The sequence below is a fragment of the Anser cygnoides genome, chromosome 7, assembly GCF_040182565.1.
Source record: "Anser cygnoides isolate HZ-2024a breed goose chromosome 7, Taihu_goose_T2T_genome, whole genome shotgun sequence".
Classification (NCBI taxonomy): Eukaryota; Metazoa; Chordata; class Aves; order Anseriformes; family Anatidae; genus Anser; species Anser cygnoides.
The window spans coordinates 23,234,779-23,254,233 of record NC_089879.1 but is presented as its reverse complement, the minus strand read 5'-3'; the positions used below and the strand labels follow the sequence as shown (position 1 = coordinate 23,254,233).

At 42.5% G+C, this 19,455-nt stretch overlaps 1 protein-coding gene across 15 annotated transcripts in view; it reads left to right on the top strand.

Moving 5' to 3' along the window:
• Positions 1-19,455, top strand: part of PCDH15 (protocadherin related 15) — a 738,695-nt gene that overhangs the window by 309,765 nt on the left and 409,475 nt on the right. Inside the window, exon 1 of one of the 15 annotated variants that reach the window (XM_067000241.1) lies at positions 18,294-18,585. The exons of the other annotated variants lie outside the window; for them this stretch is intronic. The gene's annotated coding sequence lies outside the window, so the exon portion shown is untranslated. Of the gene's footprint in view, positions 1-18,293; positions 18,586-19,455 lie in introns of those variants that run through there. 15 annotated transcript variants of the gene reach the window in all.

Genomic DNA, 19,455 nt, shown 5'->3' with positions numbered 1-19,455 from the left:
CTGTGCACAAAGAAATGTGTCTGCATTTCAGCCAGCACTTGGCATGGTTCCTAATCAAGCCTCTTAAGAGAAACTGAGCTGCTGTGAAATAAAAGGGAAGACCTTCACATGGATAAATGATTGATAAATGAAGAAATTAGGCAGCTGTCATCTTTCTCAAAGGCCATTTGTAAATTCGGTCTGATCTCCTTGTCCAGGTACATGTTGGTGGCTCTGCTTGGAAGAACTGCTGGGCGCTACAGGTCGCTGGCTTTCGCCTCCAAACTGCCTTCGAGCTGAATCGGTCCTCTTTGCCCTCTACAGAATGCTGGTCCTCAGTTGTCTCTCCTCGTTTGGGTTTACATCCCTACCAGTGGGTTTCCGGCAAATTGCTAGGAAATTCAGAAATATTGGGTTATTGTAGTGCACGTGAATATATCAGTAATGTAGCACTGGACCACCTGCTTTCTAATCACTCGTATTATTACTCTGCCACCGTTGATTCGTGAATACTTCCAAATGTAAGTAAAATTGTGTGTCAGCTGCTGCAGGTCCAGAAAAAATGCAAAACTCTTTATTTAGTTACACTGTGCAGTTTGCTTTAGGATACATTATTAGGAGGTGTTTGAAAAGCAGAATAGTCAGTATGCAATAATGTGTAACAGATTATCTAAGTTTTAAAGCAATGTGAATATTTGGAGGATTTTTTTTAATGAAATTACACTTTATACTAGTTTTTGCATAGCTTTTTGTATGTGCATTTCTGTGAAGACAGTTAGATCTCTACTCTGTCCTTAATCCCTCTGCGTGGCTTGGAAACATTTGTCAGCTCTAGGACATGCAGTGTGAAAGCTTAGCATCAAGAGCCAGCCTTTGTCATGCATGCCATAAATCACAGTAAACACATTTTATCATAATAAACGTAGTACTTAGCATTCAGCTCCAGATCTGCCATTCCAGTGGGCATGGTAATGCTTTGACCCGGGGGTCTGACAGCGTTCGGTGGACTCAATTTTTAGCCTCCTCTGCTAGCACACGATACAGGACTGAACGCCGTGTGTCTCGGTGATTTTCACCAGCATGCTGTCACCTGGCAGGTGACGCTCCTTGTGTAACTTTCCCTCGAGGGTATGAAACCAGAGGATGCACAGACGAGGAAGGACATGTGTTACACAGATCGATGGTTTTAGGTGTACCCACATGGAAGTGTTTCTCAGGGGCAGAGTACTGCAGGTACGATGTGTTTAAACAGACGAGAGACAGCCTCACTTGGGATGGAACAAACAAGTGTTCGGTTTGATTTGTTGTCTGTTACCTTGGGTTTATTGTATTGCCTAATCTAACAACATTTCCTTTATGTATTTGCTTTCTCTCATTTACTTGCTTTATGAGCGTTACTTGTCACTTCTTTCAGTTTTGCAGGGAGCAAAAAATGCAGATAACAAACACTCTGGGTTTAACCCCTGGCAGCAGACATCATCTCCTGTAAATAAGTGATACGTGGCATAGAAATTTTCAGTTCAGTTCATTACAAAGGCTCAGTAGTCTTTTATGACCAGCACGTGCCATGTGGACCTGCAATTTGCATTTATAAATGTCTGTTAATGTGTTTTATAAACGCAACTCACTGCATTTGCCGTGGGAGGGTGGCTGGTGGTGTGTGGGGAAATGGGTCTGGAAGCAGCGTGGTTTACGAAGAGTGCAGTCCTTTCGGTGTTTGTATCTTAACTTTTGGTTATCATTGTGGTGTTGTAGGCTAATGCACAGATGTTTAGTAGTTGTTGTGTCTACTCTCATTTCCCAGATGATTTCCAAAGGCGGTTTTCCCACACTGACTTACTCCTGGAATGGCTGGGGGGACCCTGCCCTGAGCAGGGGCTTGGACTGGGGGTGTCCCATGTGGCTGGAGGCATCTGGGGGAGAAAGGAGCAGGAGGAGGGGGAAGGTGTGGGGCACAGCCTGCTCCCAGTCTATGCTGCTCTCCTCCGCTGAGCACTGGAGTCAGTCTTTGCACAGCAAGTTTCTTTCCTGAGCTGCTATTGCAGCACGCCTCGTCATGGCAGTTCCTACGCCGTTTCAGAAAAAAAAAACACATAAGCTACAGAAAATTGACCCTTAGATTTTGTTCTCCATTATAAAAAGCAAACAGGCTTTTGTGATCGTTTTTTCCCAAGGAGTGAAATTGTAAGTGGTACTCTGTCAGCAAGCTCACGAAAGAAGTAAAAGCAGGAATAAATAACACGTTTCTTGGTATTTTGCTTTTCATCCCAGCATACAGCATCTCAGCCTGGTAGCTTTTCTGGATTGTGAAAAAGGAGAAAACCTTTGGTGGTGTGTTTTAATATTAAAGTAGCGTGGAAGTAGGGCTACGAACAGCCTTAGTGCAGGGGAGATCCCATAGAGCACTCAGTGTCAGAAAAGCTCCAACAGCTGCAGTAAGCATTTACTGGGACCAGAGACAGCCCAGGAAGCGTTCAGGTCTTCTTCACTGTTGTTGAAGAATCACAGAGCTATTTTAAAGGGAGGAAGTGTTATTAGTTGTAGAGCAGCTTTCGGTAAGGGAATTGTGGCGGTCGCCTGCCTGGAGCTTCAGCTCTGCGCTACAGAGATGCAGCTTTTTTTTTCTTTCCCCTTGTTTATTTATTTATTTCTGTCTCAAACCTGCCTTTCCAGAGGTATCACCCGTGGCAGCTCAGCACCAGGATACTACAGCATATTTGATTAGAGGGCTGCTTCAGACGGAATTGCTTCAGCTGCAGCCCCCGAGCCTGATGCCTGGGGCAGGGCCTCTGCGGCCTGCATGCCGCTTCCAGGAGGGATCCCTTCTCCACAGCATGAGACCAGTGGGTTAGAGGAACAAAGCATACATGACTGATGTTTTTCTAGCAGTTCCTTGAGATAATCAAGCAAAAGTTCATTTACCATAGATGGGAAGGGCTACAGAAATTGTATTTTGTGATATTTCTTAAATTACAGAAGTATTTCTGTCACAAAGTGGATCTGATATGTTAATTTTCTTGCCACACTCCAAAGTTCATCATTTTTCACAGATACCAAAGGGAAAAGTTCCTTGCAAATCAGAGTATGTAGGTGGAGACTTCCTTCAAAAGTGAACTTTGTGTCACAGAGAAATACGTGTGACACAAGCCCGGTTTTGTAGTTTGTCTTGCATTGTTCCAAGTTTTTGCAGTTTGAATAACTGGTAAGCAACTTTAGTTACAAAAATAGTCTGAATACCAGTAACCACAACAAATGCTGTTAAATATCCAGGGCAATGAAATCAGTTTACCCATCATGCATGTGCTACCTCTACCAGCCATAGGGCAGCATGTTTATTAATCAAAATGCTGCGTTGTTATTTCAGGAAGCACTGAGGCAAAAATGACTGTGTTAGTAAAAAAGTGAAAGGTTCTTCTATTCACGACACATCTTCACTTTACAGTAACGACAGACTACAGGCATTTGAACTGCGTTATTGAGAAACGCAGATAGATGTGTGTATAGTGCTGCATCAGGAGAAGAGTTCGGAGGACAAAAGTGGTACAGGAATCCTAAGGCCTTCATCTGTGCGTGTCACCACCTATATGAATTTGGACACGGAAATGAGAACAGTTTAGACAACTTGGATACATTAAGGTTTTGATACTTGTTCTTACATAAATCTGCTTTTGGGATGAGGGTGGAGGGTTCCTTCAGAAAGCATGTCATGGGAAATGGGAGCAATCCTCCCCCTCAGAAGCTTTCAGTGAATCAGGTGTAATTGAATGTAAAAGACAGTGAAAACTCGAAGACAGTAAGGTTCAACCCGCCCCATTTCAGACTCTGGATTTAATTAGTATTTTACCAAGAGACAGGTAGGTGAAAATTGTTGATGATTATAATTTACAGTGCAAATTATAAGCAGCAGGCATTAATATATTTAGAAATCTTGTTTTTCTGCCAAGAATATTTTTATGTAAAAATAATGCCCCTCTGCTGAGACTGAAGGATTGCTTGTGGAAAAGTTCCTTATTTTCTCATTTGCCTTTAAACAGGCAAATGTAAAAGTAGGGTTTTTGTAGCTCATCACAAACAAAGTAGGGAAAAGTAAACTTAAATGAGCATTGCACAAAATTGTTGCAGTCTCTCTATCTTTCTGGGTCTTTATATACATGCATTCCGACAGTTCAAAATTCTTTGTGAAGTTTGCTGTGAATCATTCTTTCTCTAAATTATTCAGGCTGCATAATGCGAATAAAATCAAGCTGAAAGCACAATCTGTGCTGTTGTTGGAGGACATGTAACTACTTTATCTAACCAACACAATCTGAACTTTAAGTATGTAATCTATTTATGTATGTATCAGTTACCCTATAAGAGATAATTATCGAGTTATGCAGTTAGGGAAGCAGCCACACTACTGTTTTTATTCAGTCATCAAATATTTTGGCCCATCATTTAGTAAATATTTCATCCAAAAGCTTATTTTCACAAACTAAAAAAAAAACAAAACAAAAAACCCACAGATTCCTTGCATACAAAAATAGACCTAAGGAAACAAGCGTTCATTTTTGGAAGTGGAAGCTGAGCTTCTTCATTCCTCAGGATTCACAGCATTCATTCGTTCCTGCTGCAGGAGGAGGAAAGCACTGCATTGGTGGTCCTTGGTCTGCTCCCTGCCCCTGCCTCCCACTTTATTTGTCCTTGAACTGCAGGAAATCGACTTTGTGCTCCCAAACCAATGCTGTTCTGAACGCAACAGCGCATCTGCCGGCACAGCTTACATCTCATCTGCCCTACAGGAAGTGGTGGCTGTCAAACTCTGGAAGGAAATGCAGTGTTTTAGTCTGTAGGAAGGTGGCAGCATTAATTGAATCAGGTGACATTCTGGGGGGGAAAAAGAGTGCTTGTGTCACATACAGATCTTCAAGGTGGTGCAAAAAACTTGCAGTGGCCAAAAAGCAGGAAGCCACCCCAATAGCCTCAGAGCAAGCTAGAGGAGTTAATTTTTTTATTATTATTATTTTTATTTTTTACATATATTGATTTTCTTGAAAAATGTCCCATTGGGCATGTGAGAAAGCAGAAAGCCTTGGGAACTGAAGGTGCTGTTTTGTTTTGTTTTCTTTGGACAGGTACTAAGAGCTAATAATAGCTGTTAAAGTATCCTCTTCCTTCCTCTTTCATTAAAAGAAGATTGAGGCCAGGCTTAGATCAGTCAACAGGAGACATTAGCAAATGAGTTGGTGCAGAAGGTCTCTGTAAAAGCTTTTTGCAGCTGTGATGTTCTGCAGCAACTTGAAGATTGTATTTTGCAAGGAAAGATTCCCTAAAATGCAGGTAAAGCTTCTTTGTACAAGGAACCCTTCAGTAATCTGTGCTACATACACGTTTTTTTTTCAGTATGTTTTTGAATCAGTGCAAGAAGCTTCTTAAGTCTTTTATATGGAGCGTAAAAGCATAGGAAGAAATCTGCGCTGCTGGTGTCTGTAATCCCTGTGCCTGTGTGGGATATTAATGCTTGCTGGCGTGGGTATGAGAAGAAGTGAGAAAATGAACTTCTCATTCTGCACTTCCAGCGTACATAATCAATTCTGCTGATCCTTTTTAACTGGTCCCTGAAAACACAGAGTACTAAATACCTCCACAATCTTCCAGAGCACTGTTCACATTTAAGAAAAAATCTGTTATCTTCGTGCTGTCTGCAGAAATGTCTGTTATGACCTAACAGTGTCTCCTTCACAGATGCCCATAATTAATTATAAGTGACCCTAAGCTGCATCAGGTGATGGTGGTGTGAGCTGCTGGGGATGCTGCAAGAGCCCTGAAATTCCAGCTGCAGAGGCAGGATTTGTATGGAGGGTGATGCCCTGAAAGGCAAGGCAAGGTCAGAAGTAGTCTTTTATTTATTTAAGCTTCCCTGAATAACCCGCACCGAACCCATCCTGGCCACATCTTGCCCTGCACTGAGGCTCCAGACTCACTCGATGCAGAGAGTGTCCCAAACGCTGAGGCACGCTTGCTTATCTCATGACCTCACAGGAGATAAAGCTAAATGAGCTCTGAAATGAAGGCTCTTTATGGGAAGTTTTCAGCCACGGGCATTAGTTTCCACTAGGCCATGAAGGTTTTCTCAAAAGAGTGAACTTTCAGTGGCTGCAGGGATATAACGTTCCCCAGTTAAAGTGTTGTCTTAGCAAACTTTCAGCAGCCACTTGCGGTCCTTTCTCAAGCCCTTGAGAGGGTTATCAGGGTGCTTCTGTCTCGGGGCAACATTTTCTTATCAAGACTGCCGCTGCCTTTCCTGTTCTTGAGCATGTTTCTTTCTCATGTCACAGTTAATCCCAGAACAGAGGTTTCATTGTTACTTGGTGGAGGTTGCTGTCGGTCTCCCCAAAAGCACCTGCCCCCAAGTTGGTGCCTGGTCAGGCTTGTTGCATATAGCCATGCTGAGGGCTCGTTCCAAGAAAAGGCAGTGACTCCTTCTTCTTATAAATAGCATCCTGGAAGCTGAGTGGAAGGAGGAAACAATGATCATAAGTATTACAAAATACTGTAATTCTTCACAAATTAATTTTGGATTAAAATCAAACTCTGTGGTTTAAAAAGAGCTCCATCCTCATTATTAGGGTTGTTATTATTATTGCTGCTACTATTTTTACCCAGTGCACTGATTTAGAGGTGCTATTTTTGGTCCAAATCAAAAGATACAGATTGAAAGTCATGAAAACGGCTGTTTTGGGATCCTTATCCTGGGGTATCGCTTTTCTGTCTTTGCAAACACAAGGAAGGGTTTCTTAGGGTTATCGTTTTTCTTTTGGAGGGGGTGGCAGTGGGGAATGGAGATATCATATACACATGTCCATTGCATATTAGGGCCTAAAAAATAGCAAATCTGGACAGACACTGGCAAAGAAGGGACAACCCATTTCTGCAGCTATCCAGCTGGTCCTTAAAGCAGAGTCGGTGCAAGAGTCTAGTCAGTCGGAGGGGATACTGACAGTGACTTGCTTGTTTCCAGCCGTGGCAAGCCCTTTGCCTCTTGGTTTTGATTTTTTTTTCCCCCTTTACAGTGTTTCTATCTGTTTAATCACCATTAATTTATGTTCTGAAGAAGGAGGTTTTGAATCCTCCCAAAGAGAACTTGTTATTGTCTAAGGGGGGAAAAAAGTCAGCTTTCATTCCTCACTATGACTATTTTTGATTTGTGAAACTGTGTGGTCCATATAGCAGAGGGGTGGGAGAAAATGTGATGGGTTCCAGGTAATGAACAGCAAAGCTACGAGCAAGTTAACTTGCAAGAGATAATGTGAATCATGCAGTCAAAACAGCCAAACTTTTTGGTTGAGCCAGTAAGGCGGCATATCATCATGGGGCAAGGTTGAGTGCTTTTGCAGGGGAAAGAAAACGCTTCTTTTTTGTGTCAAATAAAAGTTAGCAACCTGGAATGACAGCAGATGTCACAGATATACTCGGATGTGTAAGAAGGAACGGTTCTGTTTAAAGTGCTCTTGTGGGTTCCACTGCTGCAAGGGTAATAATCCCCATAATGAATTATTGGGAGAAAAAAATTTGCCCTTGTCACGTCCCATTCTTCAATGGGAGCATGGCGCTTCCTAGAAAAAAGTGATTGTCATCATCAGGTATAAGCTCAAAATGACACAACATAATACAGTTCTGCCATAGTCAAAATTATAAGCAGGTCTTCAGCGCAGTGTACTACCTCAGTGCTTGCAACCCTTAAATTCACGTATCGATTGAGATTTTTCATTACTAATCCTAGCCTAAAAGTAAATTTGGGTGGAGAGACTGCTGTTTTTTTTTTCTGGATTACGAAATTAGTTCATCTCTCCCATATAACTAAATGTCCCTAGGCAAAACCAGCTGAACTCTAACGTTGCTTTTTGCAATGAAAGACTCATATATCACCTCTCAGTGTTGTGATAGGTTTTTTATTTTTTTTAAAGAAATGAAAAATTCTCCCATAGAAAAATTGTGCGGGTGTTTAGAAATGAGGGCTCCTATCATGAACAGATGTATGTTCATACTTTACATAGGTATCACTGCTCATTTGTATTGATTTATTCTCAGCAGCATCTTAACTTCCTGATATTATTATGTTTTAAAAATGTTAACATTTACTTATACTGAATGTACACATTGGATGTCCAGCTTGTATTGATCATAAAATGAAGTGCTCTCGTCTTGAGTATAATAATCAGGTATAGATCACAGGATGATCTCAAATGAGAAAATTCACTTGGGTGCTGGTGCTTCTGTTTGACAGTTGCACGTACCTCTGTGAGTCAAAAAGGTAGATGCAACGTTTTAGCCAAAAGGCTGAGAAATGGGGTTTTAAGATGCTTACTTTGCATTGAAATTAAGTTTGCTTCTGAATGTATGACAATAGAGTATTTATTTCTAGGTAATTGTAATTTGGTACAATGCAAACAAAATCTCAATTTTTCTTCATCAATAAGCTGCTGTCTCATTAGATGAAGATTGGTAACAATCTGATATTGAAGATCAGTTATAATTATCAGCAAGAATGCAAATTAGTTCAACTGTTTCACATTTTGAATTTATTAAATATGATTTGTCATTATTCTTCATCTGCTATTAGATGCAACGTGTAACAGATGAGCAGAGCAGCAGAGAAATTTGCGGGACAGTCTGTATTCTGTTGTAGCTGAGCTGATTTTGCTATTTCGTGTTTCCTGTTGACCTTCCGATGTCATGGACATTATAGATAAAACCAAGCCTAGCAAGTACGTTATTTAGATATATTCCTCTGTTTTGAACTGCATATTGAGGGCATTAAAATGATTACCATCGTGCTCTTGGCTCCCTAAGTTCCAAGATTTTAACTAGCTTTATCTGGGGCATATGCTTAGACTGGTGTTGTGAGAAGTACTAGGGACCATAAGCCTCCCAACACCTGCATCTTCCTGGATGTATCCCCTAGCACATCAAACCCCAGGTTTCTGTGGGCTGCTTTCAGCGTTGAGTCAAGTTGTGCTCAGGGCTTGGCCTATTCACGGTTTGTTCCTTATACCCTCCGTTATTACTTTTTATTTGGAAAGAAAGAAAGTGGAATAGGAGACATCAGGAGTCAACTATGTGTTTGAACCTGGTGTCCAGCATCCAAGTGGCTCCTTTATTTGTGCTTTTCAAGGGGCAAATCAGGTCTTAGGCAGCAAGGAGTCAGGACAGCACCAGGTAGTAAAGGATGTACCCAAGATTGTTCACTGCTGGGTTGTTTTTCTTTCATTGTGGTCCTCTCCTCATTTTCATATTTATTTTTTTCTGTGAGAATGTGAAAGGATTAGGCTTAAACCAAGGGAGCTTTCTTGATTAAGACAAATTATGTGAACATAATTAGCATTTAGAAGGGAGAAAGAATAGGCCTTGTCAAGATCTGGACCATGTTTTGAATTATATGCTCATTGAAAAATATAAATATGACAAAAATGTGTTAAAAACTGTGTTCTTTGTCTATCCACTTGCATTTGGCAATTATAGCAAGAACAAGAAGGAGAGATTTGAAGAGGACAGCACAGTGGTTCTGCAAGTATATTTGTAAAGTATCTTCCTATACAGTGCCATGAGACAGCAAGAGTATGGGCACATGAATGATGAAAACTTCTGCTGGTGGTAGGGTGTCGTTCCTTGTGTTGTCTCATCTCAGAGGACCTAGCAAGGAGGTTTCTAAAAAGTTATTTTCTGTTAGCACAACCTGTGTAATGGTTGCAGTTACAGGGGTTTCAGTCAGAAAACCGCTAAAAGATAATATTCCTTCCTCTTCCTCTTTCACTAGGCTCATTGTGAAAAAGAAATTCTTAACTCTGTAAAAGTGGTTGTTCCTAAGTCGTTTGTTGTAGCCCAACACTGACAGCGCTTACTGCTGCACTTTTCTCTGGGCTGGTCCATCCAGCTCTGCAGTACTTCAGCATAGAAATTAGGAATGCGACAGAGAGCAACACATGGAGATGAAAAGGGACTGAGAGGGTTATGTAGGAAAGATTTTAAACCGGAGTGGGAATTACCTCTGTCTTTTCTGTATAACACATGAAAAAAAAACTCAATGCCATTTGAAATCTTTTATCTTACTTCCTGCAAGACCTGAATGAACATAAAATGAATTTGGGGAATACCTAAAAGTGTTCTTAATCCACTCTTTGTTCTTTTCAATATAATTTAAAGATGTACCCATTAACTTTCACAATACTGCACAATGTTCCTTCTTTGGAGAGCTACTTGACCCTTGCTCAGAGTCTATCACATAATAATGCATTAACATAGAAATGATTCCAATAGGTGAAGTTTAAGGCAGCAAGTACTTATAATCTTCCTTCCTCAGCTGGGTAAGAAATGTGAAGAGAAATATTTTATAGACACGTTTTTTCTACTGCACAAAATGTATCCAAACAATCAAGAATTTTCAACAGCAAATAAATGTCAGCTCTGCAGAGTATTTTAAGAAGCACATACTGCCAACATTATAAAAGAATTGGGAAAAAATGGGAATTGAGTGCTCTGTGATTTGCCATGGGCAATGTGGATGAGCCAGAATGCCAGCATCCTTTCTGCTCATCCTAGCTCAAGTCAATCCTCTCTAGCCACGTGCACAATAAGCTCATTGGCACTAGGAAGGTTATTACTTGCTCTCTGCTCACTTACTGTGTGTCCCACATTGTGGCAAAAAGTGGCAATTCTTCAGTTGTGTCAGATTGCTGGCAAAGTCTCCTCTTCTGTTTTCATTTTTAATCCTTCAAGAATAACACTAGCATATATTCAGAGTTGTAGAAGTCTAGCTGAACATTTAACTCCTGGCTATATTTTCAGACCCCGTCTTTAATATGCGTGCTTACTCTGAGAAAAGTGAATCAAAACACAGTGACTCAAAGGTGGAACCAAACCAGCAGCCTCTCAGAGTTACGCCACTGTCTGTGCCTCTGGAAAGGTTGCTAAAAATGCCCTGAAACTCAGTCTTGATTCAGAGCTTTTTTTTTTGAGAAAGAGAGGTTTGGAGCAAAGTGGGTAGGTAATTCTTTTCTGGCTGTGTTTGCTGGGCTGTTTGCAGTTTGGGTGTGTGTACCTGAGGTGGCCAGAGGGGCACTTTTTTGTGGCATCTTTCTCTTGGAAGCTCACAGTGGGAATTTAATAATTCTGCGTGTTCAGAGGGAGAAAGGGACTGGGTGAAAAGGAAAAATTGAAGCAGGTGAGGGAGCGGAGAAGCTATGGAGAGTGTAAAGGGTTCTGTTCAAGCATGGGGTTGGATACCCCTGCCAAGTGGTGCCCGCAGACTTTGGGGACAGTCCGTTATAGGAATCTGATGGCAAATACTACTCTTCTTAGGGAAGATCTTCATTTTGTGGTGCAGAACAAAGAGTTATCTAGATCTTCCATCTCAGAGTTTCAGAACCAGTACTAGGAGCTCCAGTGCTCAGCATTCATTGCAGAGCAGTTGCATAGTGACACCAGAAAAACAGGGATCGGGGCTGAGTTTGCAGGTTCCTTACGGACAACAAGGAACCATGTGATCCTTGCATTAATCAAGGTGTTGGTAGTTGGTGGTCTGGGAATTAATGCACAGAGGTTGGTGGCCTTAGGTCACCTCCTCTGATATTTGTAGTGCAGGTTGTAATAATGAACGGACAACTCTGTTTTTTCTCTCAGAAGTTTATTTAAGAGGAAGCAAAATGCTTTTCTGTAATGTCAGGGGTTTAGGACCCAGGGGAATATGAGGATTTCCTTCTCTAATCTGTGGGGATTAGCCTTGCCTGACAAAGAGCTGGCATGCAGTTGATTTGCAGACCTCCGTTAACATGCATCTATACGGTATATTGGACTGCCAAAACAAAGCGGTTCTCGCTTGAAGTGGAATTCCTATGAGGATCCCACCAGACATGTCAATGCCCAAACTGAGGTTGCTGTTGTTTCCTCGGGAAAAGTTAACCCAGGTTGGATACCAAAAAGTACAGTTTTGGTTTTAGTCTTCAGTATGTAGCAGTTACTGATCAGGGCTGTGTATGTGGTGAGCTTTGAAAATAATAACTAAATTTTTTTGTGGTACTTTAGTAAAAGTAAATTCACTGGGTATTTTACTGTATAGTACTGTACTGTATAATGTGCTGTGTTGCATTCTGACATTAAAGCACGACAATAAAACATCTCTCCAAAGATACCCTTTCACCTTTTGAAATAACTTAGTTGCATGAGTGGTGTATTAAGAATAACTACTTGAAGAATAAATTTTCAGGTAGTGAAAAGCAGACAATCAATTGAATGCAGTGAGCGTGGCAGTTGGAAACAGTGAGCAGAGTATGGGAGAAGATACCAAACAGAGAAACAAATGTGCGTAAAGTCCTACTTCAATTTTTGGGTTATTGCTGGTGCTATTAGGGAAATATCCCAGAAAGATTACAGCTTTTCTAAAATTACTAGCTGAGGAGATGTAGGATCTTTCACAAAAATTGGTGTTTGAATATAAGATAGTGCTTTTCTACAAAGGGCATTTCATTTTGATGCAGTTGTCTGTCCTGTTACTGCTCAAGGATGGGCAAATCTTGTTTCCTCTGCTGCCTGCTGCTCTCCTGGCGAGAAGGAAGCAGAACGCAATCCCAAACAAGTGGGGTTTGAGCAGGACAGCAGTAAACCAGTCCTTATCTGTGGTTAGCTGCTCACATCCTAATTGTTGTGGTAGTAGCAGCGTGTGCTTGCGAAGCTGTTGATTTCATGCTTCGGTGTTTACAGGACAATACTGCCCTAGCAGCTGGTATTTTTTGCCTTCTTGTTGACAAAGTAATAGAAGTGCAAAGCCATCGGAACTGCAGAGAGGCTTCTAGGGCAAGACCATGGGATTCGGATGTTGCAGTGGATTGTCGCTGCTGTGTTACCAAGGAGAGCTCTTTGGGCATACCTTATACAGCCATTTGGAGAGAAAGAAGAGGGAGAATTATAATCATAATTCCTAGTTATGGTTTGACTGCGACTTCAGCAGTTTGGCTCTGTCGTGTTTTCAGTGCTTGGCATTCCTTGGTGCTCTGAACTTGGGTAGGCTTAAAGGGGACAAAAGGGGTGCAAAACTCTTACACCTAAAACGTGTGCATTTACTAGGCAATTTATATATATATATATATATATACACCCATAGTTGTTTTTATAGGTGTGCATTTATGTACGTGTGTGTGTGTTTTTGTGATATTGTCTATGTTCCTCTGCCCCTTTGGAATATGACGTGAATTTTAAGAAAACCTTCTCTTTTTCTGAGATCCCTGGATCCCAGCCTGAATCCTGCATGAGGCTTGTAGGCACATGCTAGTGTGGCACCGTGCCTCACCTTCCAAACCTCCACCCTGGGTCTCTTTGCTACGCTGTCAGGGCATCACAGCACAGCAATACCAGGCAGGACGAGCATCCTCAGGGGTGTTGCGAGGAGAGCTTTGAGCCCACCGCTGGGTTGCTGCTTTGGGAACAGATTTTTATCCTCTTTCTTCCAAGTGTTTAGCAGAGCTCACATTTTCTGTGTGAACTATGCCAGCGGAAGGAGTTTCGGTCCTGGGACTTTTTCTGTGTTTTACATTAAACAGCCTGATCACCAGGAGAGCGAGGTGAGAGCCTGGTAAAACCTGCTTTGCTGGCAGAGATTCAGCAGCAAAGGTGAGGGATGTCTACAAGAATTGTAAATATCCTGGTGCTTAAAGCATTTTCCTGCAAAACAGGAGTGGTACATTCTTGTTTTCTTCTGGCCCTGGAGGATGTGTTGGGTCTCATTTCCCATGAGGAGAATGAAAGGCCTCTCCATCCTGGCTCAGGGTGTTTCTAGAAAGCCATAACTGCCACCTTGTGAAGGCCGTGGGAGGTGATTTTTAAGGAAACTGTTACCTCCAGGGCCTCATTGTCTGGATTTCGCTTGGCTTAAGCTGGAAAGTATTGAGTTTGTCAGCCTTGGTGGGACTAAGTTCTTGGTCTGCATCGAGATGGAGCTTCAGACAGCAGGGTGATTTTAAGATCAAAGTGCAGTATCACCTGTGCTCTTTCACCAGCTACCGAGCACACGAGGAGATTTTCAAGTCTGCACTGTTGCTTTAGGCATTGCAAATCCCACGTATTTCCCTGAAATCTTGTTTCCCTTCAGGTGCTGCCATGTCACACATGGGACTCCTCCTCCCGCTCTGCCGCAGCAGTTCACAGCAGGGCCTTGTCCCTGCCAGGCCGCAAGCATGCGTACCCTGCCTGTGCACAGCCCCGACATGTTTTAGCAGAGTCCTGATAGCTTTCTGAAATTGTGCTGAGGACCTGCACCAAAAGGGCTCCTTGCACATCAAACACAGCTTCCCTGGCATGCCATGTGTGCAGGATGTTACCTTTGCAGAAGGCATTGCAGGTTGTGCAGTCATTAGCCGCACTGTACTTTAGATGAGAAGTTACCGCGCTGGTTCCATCTACTTAAACCTGCCGGGTCTTTAAATAGGTGTCCTTGGCCAGCTTTTCTCACTCAGTTAATCCCAGCACAGATGAACCAGCACGAATATAAATGTTTATGGCAGTCTTCACAGCTGCATATGGAATATATCGGATTGTTTGCATATAGTCAGTTCTGCAGGTTGGTAATTTGGTGCTCTAGAAAGAGTCCTAGATATGCCTTCTGAAAGGAGCTATGTAAATGTGGATACCGTTAGCTTCATGATTTATTTATTTTTTTTGCGAAGCATATCTTATAATAAAGCACTGAAGTGCAGAATAGACATTTCCTGTGATTTTCATTCACATAATATTTATAGTGCTATGGAACAAATGAGCCGTTGAAAAGGGAGAAAAAATTAATACTGTAAATGAACTTGCCTTGAGAGGATTTTGTGATGAAATTATGACTAACAAACTTTAGTAAACCAATTACTGCTCCTCCTGGGTTTGTGAATATGAAAGCTCAGTGGGATTTGGTGTAATCCCTCCCTGTGAACAGATGGGCAGATTACAGGTCTCTGCAGAACACGCTCCAGCCTTCCCCTATGCTGTGATTGTGTTTCTTTACACCTTGCCTCTTGGTGACAAAAGTACTGAAAAAGGCAGGAGCAGAATCAGTCAGTGCTTTTGTGATGTGCAGCTGTGCAAATGGTGTTCAGTTTTCTCACCACCCATTCCTTAAAACGTCTTCTCCCGGAGCTGGTCACAAAGAAGGATGGCCTTGTCTGAACGCCCGCTGGCGCGTTATAATGGTCCTGCTACTGGATTACTGTAGTTAAGAGTCTGTCAGCATTTTATTATAAACTCCTTTTTCCAGGAATTTATAACATAGGCAAATATTTTACTTGGGGCCCAAACCAACTAAATAGAAAATAGAAGAATGAAGCCAGGAACAATTTTTCATTGGCCTTCCCCTCCCCCAGATCAGTTACTGAGTGTCCAGCAATATTTTCTGCCTTCCAGAACTGCAAACTTTCCTCTTCTCGGGAAGATAGTAGAGATGTTGCAGCAGGTTATAGCCAAAATGATTCTGTATTTTGCCCGGTGTAATTACAACACTTTCCCTATACTGCTGTCTTCCAAGACCTATGGACACCTATACAGTTGAAGGCTGTAAGTGGTTTCCTTTGCCTCAACTAATCTACTCAAAATCTTAAATCCATGAGTATTTTAAAGTGCTTTGTGTGGCTGTGGCCTTGCTTTTAGCTGGAAATATCTATGTTGGTAACTTTAGGACTTGATCTACCAACACTTCTTTCTTTCCAGATTACTAGCTCCCAACTGTATTTAGCAGCTGCCAAGTAACAAAAGAAACCACTGCCTGTTTGTGCAAGTATGTAACTTCTAGACAATACCAAGAATGATGGAAATTTTACATCGGGAGGGACTTCCAGGGGTCTCTGGCCTATCCTCATGCTCAGAACAGGTTGCCTGGGGCTTTGTCCAGCCAGGCCCAAGGCCCTCAGAGAAGAGGAGCTTCATGGCCTTGCTGGCAGCCTGCTGCACAACCCTCCTGGCCTTTTGAGGAGAAGGCAGTCCGTAAGTCTTGTCCAAACCTGGCTGGTCTCAGCTGAGGCCCGTTGTCTCTCCTGCCAAGTCGGAGCCCCACCATTCAACCAGTTGTTTAAGCCATCCATTTTTTCAGTTGTTCACCCACTCAGACCATGCCATCCTGACTTGGACACAAGTGTGGTGGAAGACAGCACTGAAAACTTTGTGAAAGTCAAGGGAAATGACAGCTGCTGTCCCCTCATCCGCAAAGCCAGACATTTTATCACAGAAGGCAGTCAGGTCGGTCAGGCATGACTGAGCTTTGGTAAATCCAGGCTGACTGATCCCAATCACCTGCCTCTCCTTCATATGCCCAGAACTGTGATTTGGGAGGACTCACTCCATTATTTCCAATGATCTTCATGTCATACGAGGTGTTTAAAATAGCTAGAAGATGGAAAGTAACTTTATACGAATATATATTTTAAAAGACTGATGGAAGACCTTGCTGTACCTGTGTGTAACCGGGCAGAATCAGAGCTGAGCAGCAGTGTTGCAGCAGGTCAGAAGGTCTGTCTGTCTGGGCCAGCGGTGAGTTGGGTGTACAGGTACACCCTCTCGGAAGCCATAGGTGGGGAGGAGGTTGGTGAGGAACAAACACGGCTCTTTAATGGGACTAGAGCTCTTCCTTTTTAGCAAAGCAGACTTTATTTCACAGGCAGCCTGTCCCTGAGTGCAAAAACTACCCTTCTGGGTCTGCAATAATGTGTTTTTATCTTCTCTATGTTGGACTGTAACTGGGTAAATACATTTCAAGAAGGCACTGGGCATTCTCATCAATTTATTGCAGGGAATATCCTCTGCGAAATGGTGACCTTGGGCCTCTTTAGAACATTTGAACGCCAGCATCATTGGTGATGTGTAGGATCCTCTCAGAAGGTAAAGAAATTAATGAGTACCTTTTAATAAGCCAACCATCATTACTTATGCCTGATTTTCACACTTCCAAAATATTTTGCTTATGTAAAGCTCTCAAGTATTCCAGACCATAAGGTGAATTAGTTCCTTCTGATCATATTCCAAGAAAATATGAAACTAACAACAATAATATTGTTGTAGCATATTAAATATTTATTGTATACGTCCACGCTGAGCAGGAAGTCTTTTCTCTTTCTCTGTGGCAGTTTCTCCTGGATCATCCTTTCCACCTGTAGGAATTCTTATGGTGAGGGGAAAGCAGAAAGCTGGCCCGAAGACCCTGTGCTCTAACAGGAGCTGTGCTTAGTGCTTGGAGAATGAGGTGCTTGTGGCTTGTACTACAGACAGGTGTGCCTCACAGGGAAAAGGAAAGCAAATAGGTAGCAGAGCAAGGTAAATGCACACACCCTTACTGGAAAAGAGTAACTGCCCCATATTTTACTACATAAAGTGTTTCTCAATTCTGTTTTTTATTTATGTATATCTTAAAATTTTAGAAATTTTCAGTGCACGGGTATCAGTGATAATCTTGCTCTTACAGGACAAAGAAAATAGTTGTGTTTTATTTTTTTTCTAATTTGTCTCATTTATAAAGTTTTGTGGGTTTCTTTTGAAGGAAATTAAAATCACTTAAGTCTTACTGAGTGATACTTACTGTGTTTGTGTGTAAGAAGCAAAATTTTTAGGCAGTTGTGCAAGAGGGTTCTGTATATTTTTTAAAAAGAGCTAATGAATGATTTTAGTCCCAGCATAGGCTTTCAAATAACCAAAGTGCTATGGGATTTTTTTCATATTTTTTAAAAAATAAATGTTCGTAACAGGGACAGTGTTAGAGTAGGAAATGGTTCCAGGACCTCTGAAGTTAATTCAATTTGGCCCCGAAAACCTCTGAGAGGACAACCACTAGCTTTCATTCCCAGACAGGTCCCATTTCTGTGGTGCCCATCCTGCTGTCATTGCAGGTTTTTCTCCATCTCACAGCAGGGTTGCTAATTACACCTCCCTTGCTCAGGCTGAAGCATAGATGTTTAAAGCTAAACCCAAACTCAGGCAGGGCTTACTGGACTTGCTACAGATATAAGCCCTGGAGAGGGTGGTGCTCAGTGTGAAATCCCACCTGTTCTTATTAATCATTCAACTTTTAATAAACTTGATGAGATTCCTGTGCAGTCTCACTTCATTCACATTGTGATTCTGCACAGGCTTTTTGAAATGGGAGTTTCAGTGAATGCTTTTCAAATACAATAAAGGTAACTAAATGTCTGAGAGATTTGTCAGGCGACGCTCCCGTCTCGCATCGAGCACCCTTATTTCAGGTGCTGTGGACTCAACGAGCAGCACTACTGTGCTGAGAAGGGCTTTAAGGAGATTACTCCTCTCCCGTCAGCTGGTATCATAAACAAGCGTACGCCGCTGTGCTGAGAGAAGGCGCCGGCAGAGCGCCGCCAGCACAGGCAGCTTGGACGTGGAGCAGAAAGCACCTGGCACCGCTACTCGCGGGGATCCAGATCCGGCCTTGGGGGCTGGAGCATCCCCAGGAGCCCCCAGCCCCACTCTCCGCAGGACAAGCGCCGAGCGGAGCAGCAGGCAGAGGGGCAGGCGCATCCCTTGCAGCTGCTGTCTGAGAGCCTGGGACGGACGCAGGGATGCGGAGCGGCAGCGGCGTGCCCCTTGGTCTGACATGCAAAGGTATTTTTCTCCGTGCTGTTCCTTTGGCGCGTGTTGAGCAGGGATCGGCGTCGCTCCGTGCTGTCTCGGGTTTGTTTTGGGGGCAGGCAGCGGCGAGGGGAGGTTGTGTGCAAGGTGCCTGCGTATAGACTGGGCAGGGAAACTTGCTGCATAGCCCAGCCAGGCAAACTTTGTAGCATCAAGTCAGGAAAACTGCATTTTTCCCTGCTTTGCCTTTCCCTTGGAGTTGTCAGTAGCAAATTTACCCCGAATCAACATTTTTAGGAAACCTGTCACCATGAACTCCTCATTTGATTGTAGTGCCAGAATCAGTGCCAAAAGCAGCCTTTTTGGTTTAGGCAGAATGTCCTCTGTGAAACTTCAGTCCCTCTCTCACATCAGCGTGGTTCCCCACAGTGAAATAGAAAAGGTTTCAACATTTGTTTTTCAATTATTTGTGCTGGTGTTTAACGCTTGCTGCAACGTATAGCTTGCACAACTCTTCTTTTTGTCCTCTGAGGAATTTATTTTGAGGGAACCTCTTGTCTAACAGCCTAACATACCAAGTAGCATTTTGGCAAAATTTTGCGGTTTGTAGAATTAGGGCTTAGTAAACTCCCAGCCTTGTACATGGCTAGTTTGTTGATATGCCTCTAAACTTGGTAAAACAGCAACAGTGCTGCTGGTACTGTCCATTACCCTTTCTCCCCTCCGTCTCCTCTTTCTGATACCAGAGTTAACCTTCCATGTGTATCTTTTACAACGACGTTATTCAATTATAACTTGAGTACCCTTCATATTTAACTTTTCTTGCTGCATAGCAATTCTTTTCCTGACTCCTGGTGTGTTGCTTACGTGGACTGCTTAGTACTATTTTGCTAATTATTCTTC